At 34.6% G+C, this 10018-nt stretch overlaps 1 non-coding gene across 1 annotated transcript; it reads left to right on the plus strand.

Moving 5' to 3' along the window:
- Window positions 1-8459: 8459 nt before the first annotated feature.
- Window positions 8460-8532, plus strand: TRNAA-UGC. Its single transcript has one exon. It is a non-coding gene; the product is annotated as a tRNA-Ala (tRNA).
- The last annotated feature ends 1486 nt before the right edge of the window (window positions 8533-10018 follow it).

The raw sequence follows: 10018 nt of genomic DNA on the forward strand, positions 1-10018 counted from the left end.
ACTTCTAGTACCTTATATAAAGTTGGACTCTTAAGCTAGTTTGAACTTCTAGTACCTTATATAAAGTTGGTCTCCTCTGATAAAACAAAAATTTCTCTTATAACCCTTAAATTCTTATAGATTCCAAGCTTAATATCATTAATACAATTATGCTTTATCCTTAAGACGCCAAACATGAAACTAAAGTACGTTCAGTTTAACTCCATTTTATTGCTAATATTGAATGAAGTGTAGGTTATATTCTTGATTTACCTTAACGTTCTTGTGGCATGATAGTTCATGTTAGTTAAGCTTTTTGAAAAATCCCAGTTAAAAGACAACAACTATGAACCTGGGTTTATTAGTCATTTCAAAGACAATTTCTTTGTCCATCTCATCGGTAATAATAGTTCAACTAAATCTATATTATGCAAAGAAACAAGTTTACGACCCATAATAACAACTACCTAAATTATGACCTAAAAATTTGAAAACATAAGTTGAAATTGATAATTAAACAAAAATTTCTCTAAATCCATGAACTCGTGTCCAATTAGTCAATCATAAAGATTGTAACTAGCATAGAGTAATTGAAGCTCCACATGAAGTAATTTAAAGTTCCTGTTACTTAACTAAAGTTTATCTCATCTTTAAAGAAGCATGAGTTGCACTTAAGTTCATGAAATGCTTATAGACTCCAACTCTTAGTACTATTAATGTCAGTATGTTTCATATGAGTTTGTCATAGATGCATTCAATACAACTTTATTTTCTTGTCATACGAGTCAAAATAGAAGAATTAAATCAAACAAACTGATGAACTGAACTGAATTAATCCAACCCAAATTGATTAGTTTGTTTCCTTTGTTGGGTTGTTGGTTTACTTGATAACTGTGGTATGTTATAACAATTCAACTTTTCATTTTATAGCCGTCCAACCACTCAGAGAAAAATATATTTGATTAGAAGCTAAAAATATTTTGTTTGGTGGTATGATTCTCACTTAGGGTGCAAGAGGTTTTGAGTTCAATTCTTGTAATGCCCCTATGTCTAAATCCTTTCTTATCGAAGGACTTCATATTAATATAAACTTTTTGTTCCTATTATCAAACATACCTCTTAACTTCTGTACACCAATTGTTGGGCAACAAAGACTAAAAAGTCTTTGTTTACATCCCAAGACTTTATACTTACCATCTTAGGAAACAAAGAAAAAAAAAAGAAGAAGTTCTTATTATGTTCTTGTTTTGTTCTCCACAACATATTCTCATCGAGGACTTCATGTGTTTTCTGCAATACAACAAAATACGACCTTAATACCTAGGCTCAAGGCTTCATACATACATTTCAAATGGCATAACAAGGTCATTTGGTCTAGTGGTATGATTCTTGCTTTGGGTAAGAAAGGTCTTGAGTTCAATCCTCAAAATGTGCCCCTTCAAGAGATTGTAAAATTGAAGATATTTACCAAGTAAATAAATACACATTAAAATGACACAAGTTAAATACATACATTTGCATGATATTATGAATATGCGAAAGGTAACACCATAANCAAGTTAAATACATACATTTGCATGATATTATGAATATGCGAAAGGTAACACCATAACAAGGACATTTGGTCTAGTGGGTATGATTGATTCTTGAACTATATGTAGAGGGTCCACTTTTGTATGATCTATAGTATAAGGATAAGGCTGGGTACCTTATTATGGAAGGTACACTATGGATGCGGCAAGCAATGAGTATTGCATAAGATCGGACCATGAAGAAAACCACTCTCACTTTATAATGTCGTTTGCTGTTGAGACTGATTTTCTTTTCATTCGATAACCTAGGTAACTCGGTTTTAATCCTGAGCTAACCATGAACTCCTGTTTATTCGGAATTATCCTTAGATTTGCATGGGTGAGAGTGGCTCTAGTTCGCCGACTCAACAGGCCTCCCATTTCAGGGGTAAGACTGGGTGAATGGCTGGGGACGTGGGGTGCAAGACGGAATTCACTCCTACCCACTTTTAGGGATAGAAGAAAGGTAGTTCCCTTAAGCACTGACTCCAGGTCTTGAACAAGGGGCCCCACCCTCTCATTGGCCTGAGAGGGATTNCCTTAAAATTTCATAGGCAGCAGAGTTCATCTAGTGGGTTATTTTAATGTTACGTAAATCCCGAGCAATTTATTCGGTTCAAGGTCTTAACTTACGGTTCCTAGGGTTTTTCTTTCATAGATCCTAATTTCATACTTGGTTTAGGGTTCATATTAAAATCCAAGCGATCCCTACAAGTATTTCTTAACAAAAAGTCCAAGGTGGCTACTTACCTCGTTGTCGACGTACGGGACCTTCGTTCTTGAGCTTCCGGTACCCAAATTACCTCAAATTTTCTTTCATAGACTCCTTATTGTGTCTACTTTTTGGAACCATAAGATTTTTCATGAGAACCAGTTTGGAAGGGGGATAAAATTGAGAAAACCCGAGGGAAGGTCGAGTTTTGGGTTGACATGGTCGGTTCAACTGAACCGGCCACATCATCGTCTTCTTCCTCCAAACGGGAAGAAGACGCGCGCGACCGTTCACGCCGCCGTCTGAAACTCGCCCTCCCCAGCTCCTATCATGCTGTGTCTCCCCTCGATTCCTTCATAAAACTTAATGACGGTATTACAAGGAAGATCTAGAGATTGATTTCATACCTTTTCATGGATCGTAGCCTAAGATATTTGCTTCCAAAGTTCATAAAAAATATGATTTCTCGCCGGAGTAAAAAATAGAGAATTTCTTATTGGGTAGCTGATTCTATGGGTTTTCGAGGCTCGATTTCTTCACGAAACCTCTTCCTTATTATTCCCTCAAGATAAAGGAATTGGTTTGGAGGAACGACTTTGAGTGTGGGATATTAATTTTGAGAAACCACTCTCGGTCTGCAAGTTACCCGACACCTCCGATTTTCAATCTCTTGGGTATCTTGTTCTACGACGTTTCATCTCTCCATTCCTTCAGAAAAGTTACTCGAATTCTTCCTATGAAGCTAGAGGAATCCTTAATTTGAAGGAAAAGAGGCTGTAGATAGGAATTCACACTTACCCCAATTTGAACCTGGAACGGATTTTCTTCAATTGGGAACGTTCCTGAGGTTATTTCTCTTCGTGGTCTTCTATGGAAACATTCTCTGGAGGTGGAGAAACCTATTGGGGTCGTCCTTTCTTGAAGAATACTTGTACATCCTTGGATTGGAATTTTGAGTTTTCCTTGAAGCTCTTTAATGGCAGATTGGATTGGGGGAATTGTTTCTAGGCACTTTAGGACTCTATTCCTTCATAAAACTTGTGGGTAATCTTGTTTAGAAGCTATAGGAACAAGTTTGAAAGAAAATGGTGGAGAACTGCTCTCGAATTTAGAAGAAACCCGAGAGTAGGAGACTGAAAATCTAAACACTTATTGCCAATGACTGGGAGCTCGAACTTGCTCGATTCTTGTTCCAAACGATTGCCCCAACTTCATAATTTATAGGGAAAACTTAAATAGACATTGGGAGCTCCAGAATCGTCATGAATTATCAGTTGGATTTTCTGGAAAATTCGTTGAAAATATCTACTTCGACCAGAGACTCACCGACTTTCGTTTTGAATACTAGCCGTTGGATGTGATGATCCGTGAGTGTTCTAGAATGTATCCAGGTTTGGAGGAGATCCAATGGCTGAGAGTCGAGATTCGAAGAATTTTGTGCAGAAGGAACTGTGAAGGTTCTAATTTTTTAGTAGAATGCAAATCCATAATTATCCTTAACTTCAAGGGTATTTTGTAATTTGCCACTTTCAGAATATTTTATTATTATTTTCTCGAATAATCCATAATTTTTCCTAAAAATTCTTCATCCCTCGTTGGCCATTTTTCCCTTCTTGACCATCTTAAAATTCCTTCTAGATAAGGAATTAAAAATCTACAAAGATCCTTGATAATTGGAAAAATGACATTTCCGTCCTTTTCGCTTACGATTTCATTCTCAATCCTTCTCCAAAGGTCTTAAGTCCTTAAGATTACTTCCTAAGGTCTAGAAATGACTTACTAAGACCCCTTTTCTTGCTTAATCCAAAACAATTTCTTTCCTTGGATCCTTTGGGTCTTGCATAGGTGCCTTTCCTTCATTTTTGGGGTGTTACACTGTATTTGATGCAGAGGTTGTTTAATCTACAAATGTCGTAAGGTAGTTTTGTTGCAAATCATATAAATTAGTACAAAGTGATTGAAAGTCAATTGAGTCGGTGTAAATTATGTTCAAAAATGAAATTAAAGCATTGATTTTGATGTCATCTTTACCCGAGTCGTGGTATATTGTTGTTGCTGCAATCAACAGTTCACGAGGATCTGATAAACTGAAGTTTGATGAAATTTGAGAGTCAGCGAAAGTATTCTCAAATGGAAAATGGAGATTCATCAGGCAATGCTCTCAGTGTTGATCGAAGCGAAAGATGTAAATCAAAGAGCCCAAACAAACATGGGCGATCAAAATCAAGGAATCGAAAAAAATCTCTTAACAAACCAAACGTGGAGAAAAATGACACTTTCGGACATATGGTACAAAATTGAAGAAAAAAAAATCACAAATTTGAAGATGACAATGATTCTATCTATTCAGCAAAAGATACTAAGGATGCTCTCATTCTTAGTGTGAACAACCCAATTGAATTCTGGATTTTAGATTCAGTTGCTTCGTTTCATTTATCTTCATGTAAGGAAGGAATTGTTTCAAAATTTCAAATAAGAAAATTTTGGGAAGGTGCATCTTGCCGACAACAAAACATTGGAGATTGAAGGGAAGAGAGATGTCTCCATACAAACTCTAGTAGGAAATGAGTGAACATTATAGGATATCAAATATATTCCTGATCTCAAGAAGAATTTGATCTCTATTGGTCAGTTGGATAGCACAGGTTTTGCAGCCAAGTTTCGAAAGAGTTTGGGGAAGATTGTGAAGGGTGTCATGGTGGTAGCATGACACAAAATCTGGAACCCAATACACTACTGTAGGGTGAACCCTATACACAACTCGTAGTAACAGCAACCATGTTTATACATCCTACAGTAATGTCAATAGACTTGCACATATGAGCGTCAAAGAAATGAAGAAGATGGCTGCTAATGGAGTTTTAGAAGGCCTAAAATATATTGATATGGGCGTTTCTGAGAGCTGCCTTATGGAAAAATATAAACCAGTTAGCTTCACAAAGGCTACTAGAGAACCAAAGAAAGTACGATTGGAAATGATCCATATAGACATTTGGGGACCACCTCCAGTTTCATCATTTCTAGTACCAAAATTCCATTGATTAGATGTCTCACACTCAACAGCGACAACTCTTTGTTTTCCTATGGCTAGTGAGATATCTCACGACCACTCTTTTCCTCCTCACCATATCTAGACACTATAACTTCGATCCATTATTGTCTTATATGGTTAACATTCACTCTTTAATGTCCGAGGACATTTTATAACTACCACGAAACTCAAAACATACAATAAATTCATACAAGTTTTACAACATATCATATACTTCAAAATAGGGTTAGATTGCTTACTTGATCATGGCGAGACGTGTCATTGAGCTGAGTCATAGAGATATACGACTCTTTATCCTAAGAAAAAATCTGTATAATATAAAATTTGGCTGCTCTGATATCAAACAACTCTTTATTGAACTCTAATATCAAACAACTCTTTATTGAACTCTAGTTATATTCTTCTTTTTCGCCTTTTTTTTCTTTCTTTCTTTTTCCTCTTTATTGAACTCTAATTAGCGATTTACTGTCCCGTACGTAGGAAAGATGGGTCAAAATGAAAATTTTACCCTAGATTTTCCTATTTTTTTTACTATTTTCTTTTATACTTTTAATTAGTTCTTAAAATTTTTGTAACTATTTTTTTCTTCCATATCATATTTAAATTCCGTCTCTAAATCTCTCAATAAATNTTCTTCCATATCATATTTAAATTCCGTCTCTAAATCTCTCAATAAATTCCTAAAAATTTGAACTTAAAAAAAAATTTGAGAAATTAATCCTCATTTGAACTCGTGTTACAACATAACATAACATAATACATGTCAAACACTCACAAAATACGACACGTGGAGGGGCTACGGAGCACGCATGTTTAATACCTCATACAATTCATCCAACCAAGCCAATAGTAACACCACTTACCTGGTTGGTCCAAAGAGAAGTCACTAAATTTTTTGTATTGATGTTCGTTAGATCATACCCATCGATGTCTAGTTCCAAAGCTAAATCCATACCGACTTCCTTCTCTCAATTTCTTTTTCTCCTTCTTTATTCAAATCCGCATTGGTTAGGGATATAGAAAGGATGAGTTGGAGATTGAGAAATGGGGAGAGAAATAAAGAATGTGATGGAGGAAGAGGAGGAAATGGGAGGAAGTGGAGAACATGGATAAAATGAGCACGCACGCAACTCTTAAGCAAGTTTGAACTCCTAGTACCTTATATAAAGTTGGTCTCCTCTGATAAAACAAGAATTTCTCTTAAGATCATTAAAATCTTATAGACTTCAATCTCAATATCATAAATACAATTATGCTTTATCTTGAACACGTCAACCATGAAACTAAAGTCGGTTCAATTTAACTCCATTTTATTGCCATCTTGAATGATGTATATGGTATATTCTTGGTTTACCTTAAAGTTGTTGTGGCATGATAGTTTATATTAGTTAAACTTTTTGCAAAATCACAGTTAAAAGACAACAACGATGAACCTAGTTCTATTAGTCATTTCAAAGACAATTTCTTTCTCCATCTTATCGGTAATAACAGTTCAACAAAATTCATATTATGCAAAGAAACAAGTTTACGACTCATAACACCAACTACCTAAATTATGGACTAAAAAATTGAAAACATAAGTTGTAGTTGATAATTACTAAAAAATTGCCCTAAATCAATGAACTCGTGTCCAATTAGTCAATCCTAAAGATTGTAACTAGCATATAGTAATTGAAGCCCCACATGAAGTAATTTAAAGTTCCCCTTACCNCTTAACTGAAGTTTATCTCATCCTTAATGAAGCATAATTTCCACTTAGGTTCATGAAATACTTATAGACTCCAACTCTGAGTACTATTAATGCAATTATGTTTCATATGAGTTTGTCATGAATGAAACTAAGGTGCATTCAATACAACTTTATTTTGTTGTCATACAAGGCAAAATAGAAGAATTAAATCAAACAAACTAATGAACTGAAGCGAATAAATCCAACCCAAATTGATTAGTCTGTTTCCTTTGTTGGGTTGTTGGTTTATTTTATAACCCTTCTATATTATAACAATTCAATATAACATACCTTACTTACAAGTAAAATATTAGACCATTAACTTNCGAGAAAAATATATGTGAGTAGAAACTAAAAATATTGGGTTTATTTGAGTTCGATTTTGTGATAAAAGAATTGTGGGTATTTTGCCCAAATTGTAGAACACTCGCGTAGCATGCGAAAGGTACGAAGATCTATATCCTGCATCTCCAAAAGGAACTATTTGTTATTAATATTTTATTTCTATTAAATCTTTCCTTATTTATGACATAATGAACCAAGATATTTTTTCATTTATACAATTATTGATGACGGAACGTTTAGGGTTTTCTGATGTAAGAATTGAGCGGATGTAGATCAAGTGGTAGAGCGCTCGCTTCCCATGTGGGTAGTACAGGGATCGATAACTTGCATTTCCAAATGAATGGATTACTAAATATATTATTTCTTTTCAAAAATTTTATATTTACAACATAATGAGCAAGGATAGTTTTTCATTTTCACTATTATTGATGACGAGACGTTTAGGGTTTTGTGATGTAAGAATCGTGGGGATGTAGCTCAGATGGTAGAGTGCTTACTTTGACAGGGAAGGGGATTGATACCTCGCAGCTCCAAAATAAAACTATTTATTATTAAATATGTTATTTCTTTTCAATTTTTCCTTATTCATGACATGTTAAGTAGCGATATTTCTTCATTTTCACTATTATTGATGATGCAAAATTGAAAGTTTTGGGATGCAAGAATTGTGGGGATAAAACTCAGATGGTAGAGCGCTAGCTTAGCATTCGAGAGGTATGGGTATTGATACCCCACAATACCCCACATCTCCAAAAGAAACTCTATTCAATCTTTCCTTATTTATTTCATATTGAGCAGAGATATTTTTTCATTTTCACTATTATTGATGACGGGATGTTTAGGATTTTCTAATGTAAGAATCATGGGAATGTAGATTAGATTGTATATCGCTTTGTTAGCATGCGAGAGGTACGGGGATCGACTCCTCGCATATCTAAAAGAAACTATTTGTGATTACTATTTTATTTCTATTGATTTTTTCCTTATTGATGGCATAATGAGTAGCGATATTTTTTCATTTTCACTATTATTGATGTCAAGACGTTTAGGGTTTTGTGACATAAGAATCGTGGGGATGTAGCTCAGAAGGTAGAGCGCTCGCTTTGCATGCGAGAGGTACGGGGATCGGTACCCCGCATCTCCAAAATAAAACTATCTATTATTAAATATGTTATTTCTTTTCAATTGTTCCTTAGTCATGACATGTTGAGTAGCGATATTTCTTCGTTTTCACTATTATTGATGACAGAAAATTTAAGATTTTGTGGTGCAAGTAATGTGGGGATGTAGCTTAGATGGTAGAGCGCGTTTTCACTATTATTGATGACAGGAAATTTAAGATTTTGTGGTGCAAGTAATGTGGGGATGTAGCTTAGATGGTAGAGCGCTCGCTTAGCATGCGAGAGGTATGGTGATTGATACCCATGCGAGAGGTATGGTGATTGATACCCCACATCTCCAAAAGAAACTATTATTTTTATTTATGACATAATGTGCAGAGATAGTTTTTCATTTTCACTATTATTCATGACAAGATATTTAGGGTTTTGTGATGTAAGAATCTGTTTTATTTCTATTCAATCTTTTCTTATTTTGACATATTGAGCATAGATATTTTTTTATTTTCTACTATTATTGGTGATGGTAGGTTTAGGATTTTATGACGTAAGAAATGTGGGGATGTAGCTCAGATGGTAGAGCGCTCGCTTCGCATGTGAGAAGTACGGTGCGATACCCTGCATCTCCAAAGGAATCCTACTACCAAATATTCTATTTGTATTTCAAATTTTTCTTATTTATGACATAATGAGCCGGGATAGTTTTCATTTTCACTATTGTTGATGATGGGATATATAGGATTTTGTTATGTAAGAATTGTTGGGATGAGGTAAGATGGCACTCTTTGAATGCAAGAGCCACGGGGATCGATACACCGTATCTCTAAATAACTATTTGTTATTAATATTTTGTTTTTATTCAATCTTTCCTTATTTATGACATAATGAGCAGAGATATTTTTTCATTTTCACTATTATTTATGATGGGAAGTTTAAAGGGTTTGTGATGTAAGAATTGTACGGATGTAGCTTAAATGGTAGAGCGCATGCTTTGCATGCGAGAGGTACCGGGATCGCTATCATGCATCCAAAGGAAAACTATCAATTATTAATCTTATTTCTGGCATAATGATCAAAGGAAGTTTTTCATTTTCACTATTATTGATGACGGGACGTTTACGGTTTTGTGATGTAAGAATTGTGAGGATGTAGGTAAGATGGTTGAGTGCACTCTTTACATGCGAGAGGTACGAGGATTTTGGGCTTTGTTATGTAAGAAATGTGGGGATGTAGCTAAGATGGTAGAGTGCATCTCAGAAACTCATTAATATTTTATTTCTATTCAATTTTTCTTTATTTTTGACATAATGAGCAAAAATATTTTTTCATTTTCACTATTATTGATGACGTGCAGTTTTGGATTTTGTTATATAAGAATTATGGGGATGTAGCTAAGATGGTAGAGTGCATCTCCTAAAGAAACGATTCGTTATTAATATTTTATTTCTATTCAATTTTTCCTTAGTTTTGACATAACTAGCATAAATATTTTTTCATTTTCACTATTATTGA

The sequence above is a fragment of the Cucurbita pepo genome, chromosome LG03, assembly GCF_002806865.2.
Source record: "Cucurbita pepo subsp. pepo cultivar mu-cu-16 chromosome LG03, ASM280686v2, whole genome shotgun sequence".
Lineage (NCBI taxonomy): Eukaryota > Viridiplantae > Streptophyta > Magnoliopsida > Cucurbitales > Cucurbitaceae > Cucurbita > Cucurbita pepo.